The sequence below is a fragment of the Protomyctophum bolini genome, assembly GCF_963924005.1.
Source record: "Protomyctophum bolini genome assembly, chromosome: 24".
Lineage (NCBI taxonomy): Eukaryota > Metazoa > Chordata > Actinopteri > Myctophiformes > Myctophidae > Protomyctophum > Protomyctophum bolini.
The window spans coordinates 654,445-668,805 of record NC_137885.1 but is presented as its reverse complement, the minus strand read 5'-3'; the positions used below and the strand labels follow the sequence as shown (position 1 = coordinate 668,805).

General features: G+C 37.8%; 1 long non-coding RNA gene across 1 annotated transcript; it reads left to right on the top strand.

Moving 5' to 3' along the window:
* Positions 1-5,455: 5,455 nt before the first annotated feature.
* Positions 5,456-10,347, top strand: LOC308311383. The gene is made up of 4 exons (XR_013963644.1): positions 5,456-5,550; positions 6,548-6,628; positions 8,122-8,250; positions 8,407-10,347. It is a non-coding gene; the product is annotated as an uncharacterized lncRNA (long non-coding RNA).
* The last annotated feature ends 4,014 nt before the right edge of the window (positions 10,348-14,361 follow it).

The following is a 14,361-nucleotide window of genomic DNA, read 5'->3' as shown; positions in this document are numbered from 1 at the left end:
GGATGTGGCAGTCGCAGCCCATCCATCCTGCAGCCCCCGATTCCATAGCTGCAACATTACAAGTAAGTTGTTTCCATGGCATGCCAAATATAATGTATTGTAATCCTTGTAATGTGAGTAAGCATCCAATGCTTATTTTGTAACTAACCAAATGCTATTTACAGCTATCTGCAAACAACACTACAACTCTTGGTTTGAGAGGAGCAACAGATGGAAGGAGGATACCCCACCCCTCCCACAAACAAGAACACACCACAGACAGCCCATCCACCCTTCCATAGATACCCTACCTGTTATATGTAAGTTAATTGTATATTAAAATGTATTACAATCTACATAATACGATTAAGCATTCACTACTCAATTTGCAACAATGCACAATTCATATGTATTAGTGATACATGTGTGCTCGTGTGTGTGTTTTTACAGGAGGTATCAACCACACTATGAAAAGCTTCACATTTCCAGAGAATGCCAGTCAATCCTGCACCACGTCTCACAGTTCCTGCACTACTGCTACCTGCTGAACGCTTATCTGGGCTGACGACTTACTGCGTTTAATTTACTTTGCATAAGATCCTGGACACTGGGGAGCACTGGATAATTACATACCACGTTTGGAGCCATAAGTAGGCGAGTATGGCAGGCTGGTTAGCCAATGACGGGTAAGATCCCACATGGGTAAAACACCCCGGGACAACCTAAGACAGGCACAGTCACAATTACTCAGCCTTAAAGTGAGTATCATCTCACCAACGAGTGACAAGTGTATGTGTGTGTGTGTGTGTGTGTGTGTGTGTGTGTGTGTGTGTGTGCGTGTGCGTGTGCGCGTGCATGCATGTGTGTGTGCACGACGTGCCCTAGCCTCGACAACCTTACAGGCGTATGCAAAGGCTCAACTTTTAGATATCAGTTTATGTAGACATAGCACTCTACAGTGTATACACATAGTTTCATTATAGATATTCCACTGTCAGAGGGATGTTAAGTTATTAGCTTACGCATGATTCTTGATGACTATTGTGTATTTGATGTATTACCATGTGTTCTTGCTTCCTCTAAATTGCTCTGGATTAAGAGCGTCTGTCAAATGCCTAAATCGGTGTGTCTGTGGGTGGGTGGGGGGGGGGTGCCAGGGAAAAACTGGGATGATGGAAAGTGTTAAAATGTTAACCACAGCCTAAACATGGAGGTCACAACTCTTTGTTAAATTTATGCTGAACAAAACATTTCTTGTATATGTCAATGTCAAAAAATATCACCCAAAATACTTTTAATAATAATAATAATGAATCAGTAATGCCCTCTATTAATACATATCTAATAGCTACTTTAGCTGTGGGGTGGGGGTAGGGAACTGTGATGGACATTGTGAATCTGTTTGTTTAACTGTATGTAATGTGTTTTATTTTCGTTTTTCGTTTTATTTTTCGTTTTGTCATTATTTATTTATTTTTGTTTTGTATTTATTATTGTCAATTCATTTCGTGATAAGATTTTGTTTGTATTTGTGCTGCCAGAGGGATGTGGGGGGGGGGGGGGGAAATATATGTCAATTGTTGAAAATACTTATGTGTAATATAAAGAAAATGAATAAACATATGTTTAAAAAAATAAATAGCTACTTTAGTTTACCACTAAGACTTATAATGCATCAATAATGTCCTCTATTAATACATCTGATAAATACTTAAGTTATATCATTTTTCTTATTTAGTGAAGTACATTGCATGGCTCAATTATTGTCTAAAATGTATGTCAATTTTTTTTTATCAATCTAAACTTTGCCACAGATGAACTTGTATGCAAAATGCAAAAATACAAATCCTTGTATGTAAAAAATTTATGCCCAAACTCGTGATTTTGTAAAGGTACAGTAGATACTAGTAGAGCCCATCTAAAGTAAGGACTTGTTATGCCTTGTAAGTATGTATACATGAGATAGAAGCAGTTATATAGAAAATGTCCATACCATCATTAAGCACATTAAAGATTATGTTATTAACCTGGAATTAAACATTTATAATTGTGTCTACAAATGTTTCGGAAGTGGTAATTTTCTTATGAAATTGGGGGTCTGTGGGACGACCCACCAAGTTTGAAACCTGTAGCATGTTTAGAGATTATCTGGAGTTATGGCCCAGCCAATAGGAAGACAGTGTGGATGGGGCATAATATGTTACAGCTGTAACATATAGTAAGACCACCCACAAACTTTGAGACCTGTAGCATGCTGGGAAACAGAGTTAAGGCTGTTTAAAGCCTTAAATTGGCTGTTTAGAGCCTTACATTGCGCATAAAATGCAATGTATAAAGTTATTGCCGTGTCAAGTTTGAAACTCGGGGACCGGAGTAATAGTTTTCCCATTGGTGGTCTAAATCCATAATCAAAATTTCGGGACTGTAGCATATTGTAAACAAAAGTAGAAAATGTATTAAAGCTGAAGTAAAAGTAAAAAAAAAGTATGAACATTTGGAAAAACTAGTTTAAGCATAAATAACTGCATAAAGCGGAATAAAGTATGTGGAAGCTGTAGAAGTGTTTTTAAAAGTTTTTCTTTAAATGTAAAAAAAATAATCTTTATTAAAAAAATTCAAGTTTTTTCTTTTTAAGTAAAAAAAAAATATATATATTTTTTTCATAAGTAAAAAAAAAAAGGTTAAAGTTTTTTTTTTTTTAAGTTTGCATTATTTTCAAAAAATTTCATTTTTTTCAAAAAATTTCATTTTTTTCAAAAAAAATCATTTTTTTCAAAAAAAATCATTTTTTTTCAAAAAAATACTTTTTTTTCAAAAAAATACTTTTTTTTCAAAAAAATACTTTTTTTTCAAAAAAATACTTTTTTTCAAAAAAATACTTTTTTTCAAAAAATTACTTTTATTTTTATTTTTTTGCGTGCGTGCGTGCGTGCGTGCGCTTGCGAGAGCTGTGTAAAGGCCAGCCAATAGGAAGACAGGGTGTGTGTGTGCGTGTGTGCGTGCTCTTGCGAGAGCTGTGTAAAGGCCAGCCAATTGCACAAATAGCAGACCTACAAGCTCACAAGGTATCGCAGAGCAACTCATTGAGATCTTGTAACTTTAATGTCAGCCCTGTAATTAAGCCCTTATATGTCTCAGCTGTGGACGTAAAAGACTTCCAAGTTCTATGCCAGTACTATGACTGGGAGATTATAATGGCCGTGAATGGGGGGAAACTATGCCCCGAACAAATTGCTCTATCGCAAAAAGTAAAAGTCGAATGCAAATATTTTTTTCGCTGTGAGTGGCCTGAGATATTGAGGTACACCATGTGCGATTGTGGTGTTGGTACGATTGAAAATGTGGTTATAAGAGCGAGTTAAGAATTGTCAGCGCGATAATTTCCTCGTAAGAATTATACAATGGAGGTCAATGAGCAGATTGACTGTTTTTGTGTCACTTAAAAGGCCGTAGTTCACATTCTGTATGTCTCTGTGCTTTGGTGGTCACATTGTGTGAAAGAGGACATGTGTGGCTACAAAATGACAAAAGAACATGCGTGTAAAATGAATACTTTGGCCGGGACGACAATTTGTTTGGTAAATTTTCAAGGAAAGAATTTCAGTTTCCACACTCTAGTCAAAGAGGCCCCGCACTCTAAGATGGCACTAATTAGCCGAAACGGCCTGCGATTGAACTGCGATTTCGGAAAAACCGTTTAACGTATTCGAATACGGTTTGAACCACGAAAAAGTCCAGAGTCGTGTGAGCGTTCTAAAGTTTAAATCACGTTTCTACGACAAAGTATGCCAGAGTAATGAGGCTGCAAAAGTGAGGTTGATTTAGAGATAAATCCCATACATTGTCAATGGGAGGGAAAAACTATAAATAAAGTTAAATATATTAATAAGTATAAACTTTTTCAAAACAAATTTTTCACCAATGAAAGTTCAAAGATAGATGAACATTATAAAGTTTGAATGAAGTTTCAAAGTGAAAGTATGACGGAGTAATAAGAGCTCAAAAAAGTTAACTGTGAAAAATGGGACCTTTCTTCCATCGACTCTCATTATAAAGGATGTAAAAAAAAGTTTAAAAGTTAAAAAGTATAAAAAGTATAAAACTTTGTAAAAATAAAAATACAAGCCACAATCACTTCAAAGAGCTGAACAGTTTGAAGTTTGAACTAAATTTCTAGCATAAAGTATGTGGAAGTAGTAGGGTGTCAAAAAAACGGCGGAATAAAGAATAAATAAATAAACATAGGCTGGCAATAACTAGTGTGTGCTCGCTGTAGCGAGCCCACAACTAGAAAGCAGTTCCCTACAGAAACTGCGTGGGCTCGCCAAAAGACGCAATGTATATAATGTACAGTAGAAAATGTATTAAAGCTGAAGGAAAAGTAAAAAAAAAGAATGTATAAAAATGTGTAAAAAGAATAAGCATAAATAACTGCATAAAGCGGAATAAAGTATGTGGAAGTTGTAGAAGTGTTTTTTAAAGTTTTTTCTTAATAAGTAAAAAAAAAAGAAGTTAAAGTTTTGTTTTAATAAGTAAAAAAAAAAAAAGTTAAAGTTTTTTCTTAATAAGTAAAAAAAAAAAAGTTAAAGTTTTTTCTTAATAAGTAAAAAAAAAGAATTCAAGTTTTTTCTTAATAAGTAAAAAAAAAAAGAATGTATAAAAAATTGTAAAAAGAATAAGCATAAATAACTGCATAAAGCGGAATAAAGTATGTGGAAGTAGTATGATGCCCAAAAAGTGGCAGAATAAAGTAAGTAAAGTATTACTGTCTACTAATGATTTGTAATGTATGAAGCATACAATGTATTCTTGATGAATTAAGAAAAGGTAAAAAAAAAGAAAAGTCAATCAATCAAGTATACATATAAAAGCATTCATGAGCTTAACAGAAATTGTATTGAATAGCATACTTTTACATGTAAAAAGAAGGTTCAAATAGCATATAGGCCTATCTTTAAAAGCATAAACACAATGATCACAAAAGTATTTGTAGAATTTATACAACTGTTTTGTGAAATGTAACTTAAGCATAATAAAAGAGCTTGAACTTGACAGAACAAATAAAACGGTCTGCAGCACAGATGCAAGGATGACAATTAAATGATTCAGCCTAATATTGTATGTCTATAGGTAGATTCAACTTTATTCTTACATCAAAGTGTAAAGAAGTGGGTGATTTATTATTGTGCCAGCTCTACAAGCTATAGACAAAATGACAATATTGTATATTATGAGTCTGCACTTCATTTGCATTACTGCAATGGTTAAAACTGTTGACATTTAGTAAAGAAGGTCTTATGATAGATCACTGCAAATGTGTTGATTATTCTATCAATGAAATAAGGTTTTGTCATTAAACAATGGTAATATGATGGTTGCGGATAATACGTCCAGCAGGTGGCAGCAATGCATCAATGAAAGTATAGATATTAAATGAACCTTGAACCGGAAGTGATATGGATGACTCTCTAGTCTCTAGTAAACAACGACTATGTCATGCATAGGCTGCCGCTGCAGCAGGGGCTACCTCCTTTATAGCTCTATGATACGCACCGCTTTGACAAGATTATGGTAAAATAAACACAAAATAATCAATAAATGTGTAACATCATGGGTAAAGACCATAAAGACAATGTTTTAACGTGGTCCGTAGCTCTTGTCGAATGTTGATTTATGAGTGTTGAGTTGTGTGGCCACCGTGGCGTAGCAGCGCTAAGGCTAGCTAACGCCACGTTAACTTTTCAACTATACATAGCCTACCATGCCGTCTACCATACAATGTGTATGTCGATTGGTTGAAAGCACATGATGAAAACAGATACAATTGAGAAGACCACAAACAAGCCTAGACCTTGGCTTGGCTCAAAGCCTGTTAATAACGTATTAAATCAATCAATAATGTCTGTTTGTCTTTAAAAAACCAATAAATATACTTTATTAAAAAATAAAAACACAAAACAAAAGCGACAGAGACAGGCCGAATGGCTGTTCTGTGAGTACAAATTAAGATTGATGATCAATCGGTCACATTATTATTGTGTCATCAATATCTGTGGAATTAATCTGGATTATTTTGAGACCGATCTGAGGGATATTTTGATATGCCACTGATATATTGTGCATCACTATTACTTTCCATACCTTTAGAAGATTTGTGTTGTGTTCTGCACTTGTCAACATGTTGAATTGGTTCTTTTAAAATGTTCTCTGATTACAGAGAACATATGAGCAGACCTGGCCCGCAATAACCTTAACCTTGCAGCAGTCAAAAGACGAGCGCTCTATCGACTGTTCCAGCCAGATCCATGGATTTGTTTTGTTCATACAATTGTGATTATATTGCCTCGATTTGAACATCCTATCCAATATGAGACACCCATAAAAGGCTCTGAAAACACTACAAACATGTAAAAAGCAAACATTTTTTTTGCACAGTAATCTTGTATCATTGCAGTTCCAGTAATATGACTGTGTTATGTCCCATTTGGAGAGATACAGTGAAAGGTCCTTGCCACATGACTACTATATGCATTATGAAATGTAAAAACAATGTTTGATTTTTCAACAGCATGTGGTGGAGCACTGCAAGGAAGCAGTGATCTAGGAAGGAGCTGCTGTCTCTAGATGACACCACATTCAAGGGTTCAAGGTTGTACTTCATTATTACATCTTGTGTACAGTACTAGTAAAACTTCCTTCAGACAGTACAGCAGCATAGATAACAGAAAACACAACAAACAAAGGGATAGAATAAAGTACAAAGTCACATTCAACAACGTGTGTAAGAGCCATTATGACCTCCTGTTTTACTAATTAACAATGTCACTGCAGCTTGGTCAATGTCAAGGCCAGCCCAGGTTGCTAATCAGGCAGAGGTGTTGCCAGTGGCAGACAAACAGTTTTCCACTGTGTTCAGGACGGCTGGTTGCCTGTGTTTGTTCAACTGTTTCTTTTGTGTTATTTGATGTGTATGCTGTATAGGAAAATGGCTGCAGAGAATAAATCATAAGTTAAACTCAACAGACACATTTGGGAGATCAGTTTGTACTGAGCACACGTGGCAATTGATTGATTGATTGAAATCTTTATTAACAGTTTGCAGAATTACAGTACATTTCAAGCACAAACTCAATACAAAGACTGTTAACTGTGAGTGGACGACCCAATTAAGCCTTACACTTGTTTACAACAGGGTCCACATTGTTCAATTCATCAAAACATTTAGAGACAAACAAATAGACACTTCTATGTAGTTAAAGAACAGAACAGGAATTCATCATATAGGAAGCGAAAAGGGAAAAAAATATATATACAGTGAGGGGAACAGGGGGATAAAAGAAAAGAAAACGAAAGACAGAGTGTAGGGCGCCTGCACACAACACCATGCGTTGATGCCATGTGTGCATATGTGCAGGCACCCAACACCACGTCCATACAAAAACATAGTACAAAGACAGAGTGTAGGGTGCCTGCACACAACACCATGCGTTGATGCCATGTGTGCATATGTGCAGGCACCCAACACCACGTCCATACAAAAACATAGTACAATCCAGATAAAAATTCAGCTTTTACAGAGGCCAGTTTCGAATTGCAGCCATCCGTAGGTGCCCTTTGAGAGCAGTTTTGAAGGAGCCAAGGGATTCACATGTCTTAATGACTGTTGGTAGGGCGTTCCACATTTTGGTCGCATAGGAGCGAAAAGAATTTAGTCCCTTGTTTGTGCCGAATCTGGGTTGTGCAAGAACTTCCACCTGGCCGTCGGCAACCAGTAGTGCCATTAGCATAGGGCTTAAACTGATCATGCTAAATAACAGAAATAATAATCAGAAAATGGTTTCTACATCGTGGTCCCTGCTGGAATTAAGTTGAACCACTTTGGTGGATCTTTGGTCAACATCCACAACGATGTGCTGCCAGGCTTTGTGAGCATACAATGCCTGGGTTACTACTTTAAGTCCACCTTTTATATCATTATTATTATATAGTTGGATTGTGTACCCAAAACGGTAACTAATACGTATATGCTCCAATATATAAGTCAAAATAAATAGTATAAACATACATGCAACAAATGAATTCATGTGGATATAATTTTATAGTTGTTCTATGTGCATGTCTCCTCCTTTCCTTCAAATACAGATGTAATCTGTGCACAAGCATGACACCACAACCAGTCTCATTCAACCACCTGCTCCCTCCTGAAAACGTCAGCTTCCCAGCACGTTCCACCTTCAACAAAGACACCGTTGATGGGAAGGTCATTGAATGGTAGATCATCAAATAAACATTACTTGTTTTTGTCTATTTCATAGGCTCATACAGTACTTTGTTTGCATTTTTTTCTATGCTGTGACATCAAATGCTACCCCCCTGATCTTCTAGGCTATACTAACTTGTATTGTATGGATAATTACTTTATTCTAGGAGCCATGGTTGCTGCAGATGACATCCCTTTTACCATCTCCCCAACATCATACAAGAGCCTGCTTCTCCCTGAAAACGTCAGCTTCCCTCGCCATGACAGTTTCCATTCCATGAAGATGGGAAAAGAATACCTTCTACAAGCTCAAATTGTGTCGCAATGTCACACATTTTGATCTCTACAGGTTTTCTGTCCGACATGTATACATACTCAAGGTCATCTTCCACTGGTGTACAAACATGATATTTGTGATTAGGGTTGTTCAGAAGAGTAACGCAGGTATGTTACCCATCTGCAGGTATGTTGACAGGATGTGTACAGCCTAGTACATGTATATATAATTACACATCATTAAGGTAAAATTAAACATTGTATTGACAGTCACACTAGTATTATCTTGGTGGTTGTATAATTTGTGTTATGTAGAGTTTTCCCCATTTGCTCATCAGCAGTGGTGACAGGATAACTTTGTGCCACAGCATAAAGCGCCCCTGAAAAAAAAGTATGAACTGAACCCAACACAGATCGAACTATATATTCTCAGTATACTATTTTTTGATAGTTGAAAGTGAACATTGAAAGACAAGTAGGCTACTAATTATAAAACTGATCTGTTATTTGCAGGCCTATGTGACAGAAATGAGAAGGTGTATGTTTATAGTATTTATACTACATATTTGTATGGTGTAGGCCTATATTGGAGCAGCTGTTGGCACCCACAAATCCATCGGGATTGTCTCATATACTCTCACTTAGGGACCAACTTTTGTGTGTATATTTATATAAATAACATGTATGTGGTAGTGTTTGATATACAAGCTCCTAGAGTGAATGCAGGCAATACATAAAAGCCACAGAAGTAAAAAAAAAAAAAAAAAAAAAAAAAAGGTGTTGGAGTTTAACTTAAACGATGGGGCCCAAGAGATATTTGTATGTTCAGCACGCTGTGTAGTTTTGTCACTTGAAAGCATGACATGATATTGATAGCTTCACACCACTTGATTGCAATGAAATTGATGACCAATTTTATTCTTGTATTCTTTTGTATTGTATAGAAATGGTGTTACAAGACCACACATGATTATATTCATAAATGGAAGCATATCAGGTTTACAAATGTAAAAACGTGGGTAAAATTTGTTGTCAGCTCTACAAGCTAGAGCAAAATGGCAATTCATCAAATTATTAATCTGCAATTCATTTGAAAAGGATATATTTCATGTTCAACATTAATTTGTTTAATACCAAGTTAATACTTATTTTGGATTACCGGTAAACGTCCAGCAGGTGGCAGCAATGCATACATATTCAGAATGCTGTCATTTGAACTATTTTGTTTTAATGTAATTATGTACACGTTATAGTCTATCAATGCCTCACAGTTTAACAGGTAATGTACGGTTTATTTGAACATTTGTAACATAAAGTATACTTAAATACAAGAGCGTTACTACTTAATTTATAGCCTACTAATGCTCAAATCACCGCAGTGAATGTTCACGTCACGTGTCACTTAAGGCTGTCTAAATGGGGACACAAAGAAGAAAATCAACAGCATATCGTCCCTCGTGTTGACGATGAGCTGACGCATAAGATTATGTCAAAGGGCATCTACTCTCGGGGTTCCACATCACAAAATACAACAACCAAATAACATATAGGTTAGACGTTAGAGGGCAACCTGAAAAAATAAAAATAAATAAAATCTTGTGTGCACGGGGAAATCACAACGCTATAAAATATATAATGTACCAATCCCTTATTGCTACTCCTTGCTTTTGCTGAGTAGAAAACACACACACACACACACACACACACACACAGTAGGGTGGCCAGACGTCCGGTTTCACGCCGGACAGTCCGGTTTTAGACCCACCTGTCCTCCTCCCACCTCAACCTCTGGCCGGACACATAATTGTCCGGTTTTTTGTGATATACAGTGCTTGTGCCATAACTGTCATTTACGTCGTCTGCCTGGGTATTAAAATCTCTGCAGCGCTGCTCAGCTCCGAAGCGAGTGGAGACGTTCGGAGTGTTGCCATGTCCGCTTAATTATAAGCGACTTTGGGCTTGTTTTATATAATAGGCTACTAAGCCTAGTCAGGCTTCTTTTGGGCTTGTTTTCATAGACATGGTTGCTTGGTTCTCTTCCAAAACCTGGCAACACTGCCAGTGGGATGGTCGGTTTGAGCTCTCACAATCAATTTAGTATAGTTAATGCAGAGATAAATAAACCAAATATGCCGAAATGAAAAACTACATTTAATGAGCAATATGGAGCTCGACATCATAAAGAAAGGGAGGCTAAAGCACTGTGAACATACATATAGGCTACTGGCTTCATTCTATTTCTATGTCCTATACACCGATGACCATAAGACTGTATAAAAAACCCCACAAGAAAGAGATTAAACATAAAACATACCGGTATCTAAACATGAAATGAAATAAATTGATTATAAAATGAATGGCCTTTGTGGTACCCTATAGCCTAATTTAAAAATGTTAATTTAATTAGCAAATATATGTTCTCTGTGGACATAATGCTGGAGAGGATGGTGGTGAAAATCAGGTGCAATAGTAGTAGTAGTAGTAAGCGCCTGCGCTATATATATATATATAAATGCACCATTTAACGCTAGTGTAAGCCTATAGGCTACTCTCTTACTATTCCACTCATCAGCTGACTGATCAGATCACTCAGCAGCAGATCGTCAAGAACATGATGCACCATCAACGATACAAAATATGTAGCCTACAGATACAGATATGTAGGCCTATACATGATATAAGGCCCATAATATATAAGTAGCCTATAACGTCAACGTGTCAGTGAAACGCAGTCAAACACAGACATTAATTAATTAGTAATGGCCTATATGGTTGCAAGTTCATTCCGAAAATCTATTACAAATGTTAGTGTTTTTGGACCAGAACACACACATGCACACACACACGCACACACACACCACACACACACACACACACACACACACACACACACACACACACACACACACACATCTCTGTAAAGCGCCTTGGATAAAGGCGCTATATATAAATGCACCATTTAACGCTATAAGCTGACTGATCAGATCACTATACAGATATGTATACATGATATAAGGCCCATAATATATAAGTAGCCTATAAGTAACGTCAACGTGTCAGTGAAACGCAGTCAAACACAGACATTAATTAATTAGTAATAGCCTATATGTTTCATTCCGAAAATCTATTACAAATGTTAGTATTTTTGGACCAAAAGTGCAGAATGTTTTCTTCCTAGCTGGTTGTTAATGTCATGCAAATTTATTTTTCAAAGCTAGATACATTTGTTAGGCATAAGAATCGTATCTGTCAGTGAAAAAAATAATGCAGATGATGATAAAAGCTGATATATTTATGGCGATTCAAATTATAGGATAAAAAAGCTCAAAGGCTCATGCACCCCCCCCCCCCCCCCCCCCCCTACACCCTCTCGGGGTTCAACATGACAAAATGAGTTGTTTATTGTTGTTGTTCTAGAGGGCAAGCTGACCTTTCATGCTGGTTCAAAGGCAGATTGGACTGGAAACCTGGGAAACCAGACATCATATTTCGCTGACCCCAGAGTTGTGGGTGCAGCAGCGTTTATAATGAAATCTTCCACTGGTGCATGGCATGGGGTATTTTTATGGTATAAAGGCGTGTGTGTGTGTGTGTGTGTGTGTGTGTGTGTGTGTGTGTGTGTGTGTGTGTGTGTGTGTGTGTGTGTGTGTGTGTGTGTGTGTGTGTGTGTGTGTGTGTGTGTGTGTGTGTGTGTGTGTGTGTGCGTGCGTGCGTGCGTGCGTGCGTGCGTGCGTGTGTGTAAGTAGGTATGAAGATGATGTGAATGACAAAAAATAAATAAAATCTTGTGTGCACGGGGAAATCACAACGCTATAAAATATATAATGTACCAATCCCTTATTGCTACTCCTTGCTTTTGCCGAGTAGAAAACACACACACACACACACACACACACACACACACACACACACACACACACACACACCACACACGCACGCACGCACACACACACACACACACACACACACACACACACACACACACACACACACACACACACATCTCTGTAAAGCGCCTTGGATAAAGGCGCTATATATAAATGCACCATTTAACGCTATAAGCTGACTGATCAGATCACTATACAGATATGTATACATGATATAAGGCCCATAATATATAAGTAGCCTATAAGTAACGTCAACGTGTCAGTGAAACGCAGTCAAACACAGACATTAATTAATTAGTAATAGCCTATATGTTTCATTCCGAAAATCTATTACAAATGTTAGTATTTTTGGACCAAAAGTGCAGAATGTTTTCTTCCTAGCTGGTTGTTAATGTCATGCAAATTTATTTTTCAAAGCTAGATACATTTGTTAGGCATAAGAATCGTATCTGTCTGTGAAAAAAATAATGCAGATGATGATAAAAGCTGATATATTTATGGCGATTCAAATTATAGGATAAAAAAGCTCAAAGGCTCATGCACCGCCTGAAATGGTGACCCTGTACCCCCCCCCCCCCCCTCTCGGAGTTCCACATCACAAAATTAGTTAGAGGGCAACCTGACCTTAAGGCCTCTCTTTCATGTTTGTTTCAAAGGCCTTCGTTGGACTGGAAACCAGACATTTCGCTGACCCCAGAGTTGTGGGTGTAAAAACCTATAGGCTATAGCGGTAGAAATTATCAAGATGAACCTCTCAAGGGTTAACAAAAGTTAAGCTTCAACTTTGTTTATAACATTGTTGTTGTTCTGTGAACGTGTGCACCTGCTGAACCCGAGATTGTTTACCTGAACTCATCGATTGTTTGGTTCGGCACCTCTTTCAGTGCACCTGCTAGCTACTTTAAAAAGGCCATGGTTTGCCATTCTGCTTGCTTGCCTGACACTCTACTCTGACAACGAAAACGACAACATCGACTCGACAACATTTCTTCAAAAACATCATGGCATTGAGGGCAGCACTGCAGGCGAGGCCGAATTCAGATCCTTATACGCGGCACCCAACTTTAACGCTGAAGGCGGCCAGCGTCAAAGAGACTAAAAAAGTCCTGCAGTGGGACTTCACAGCTGACGAGGGGGTGAAGGCCGCTAAGGTCGCCAATAATTCGTATGCCGCCTTCACCGATGGGGCTTGCTGCTCGAAAATGCTACTTTTCGAGCAGCAAGCCCCAAAGGTGAAGGCGGGGAAGACCTATATTCTCCGAAACTATAGAATAGCGCAGTATGGTGGGGTGGGCAGCCTGCAGTGTGCCAGGGACACGGGCTTTTATTTAACCAGGGACCTCAACATCAGCCCAGAGATGGAGGCACAGTGCGCGGCGCTCCTGGACCCCCCGTGCCAGGCTGTTTCCCTGGCAGATGCAGCCAACCAAATCCTGCCAGGCCTGGTGACAATTACGGGCCACATTACAGCTGTAAGTCGACCATTATATTATTATCATTATTATTATTATTATATTTAATATTTGGAATGTTGAACGGTATATACTAGGCTACCCGTAAAAGTAGCCTTAACATAATATGTTCCAATTTTATACACCGTAAAAATATACAGTAGGCCTATATAAGCACGCATGCAACAAATGAATGAATATGGATATCATTTAATTTTTTTGCTATGCGTATGTGACGGTATGTCTCCTCATTTCTGTCACATATACAGATGGAAGCAGTCCGCAGGTTTGCCGGGGAGAAGGGAGCGCCCTGCCCGGTCCAGACCATAAAAATAACAGAGGTAAGTTTTACTTAATTGTCTTTCAGTGACAGTGTTAACTTTCAACTTCGTGAAATAGTTAATATCCGTATATAAATACTCGTAGGCCTATACTTTAAGCCCATGGCTATGTGATTCTTTCATTGCAGAAAGGACACGAGGGGACGGTGGTCCTGTGGCGGGAGGCA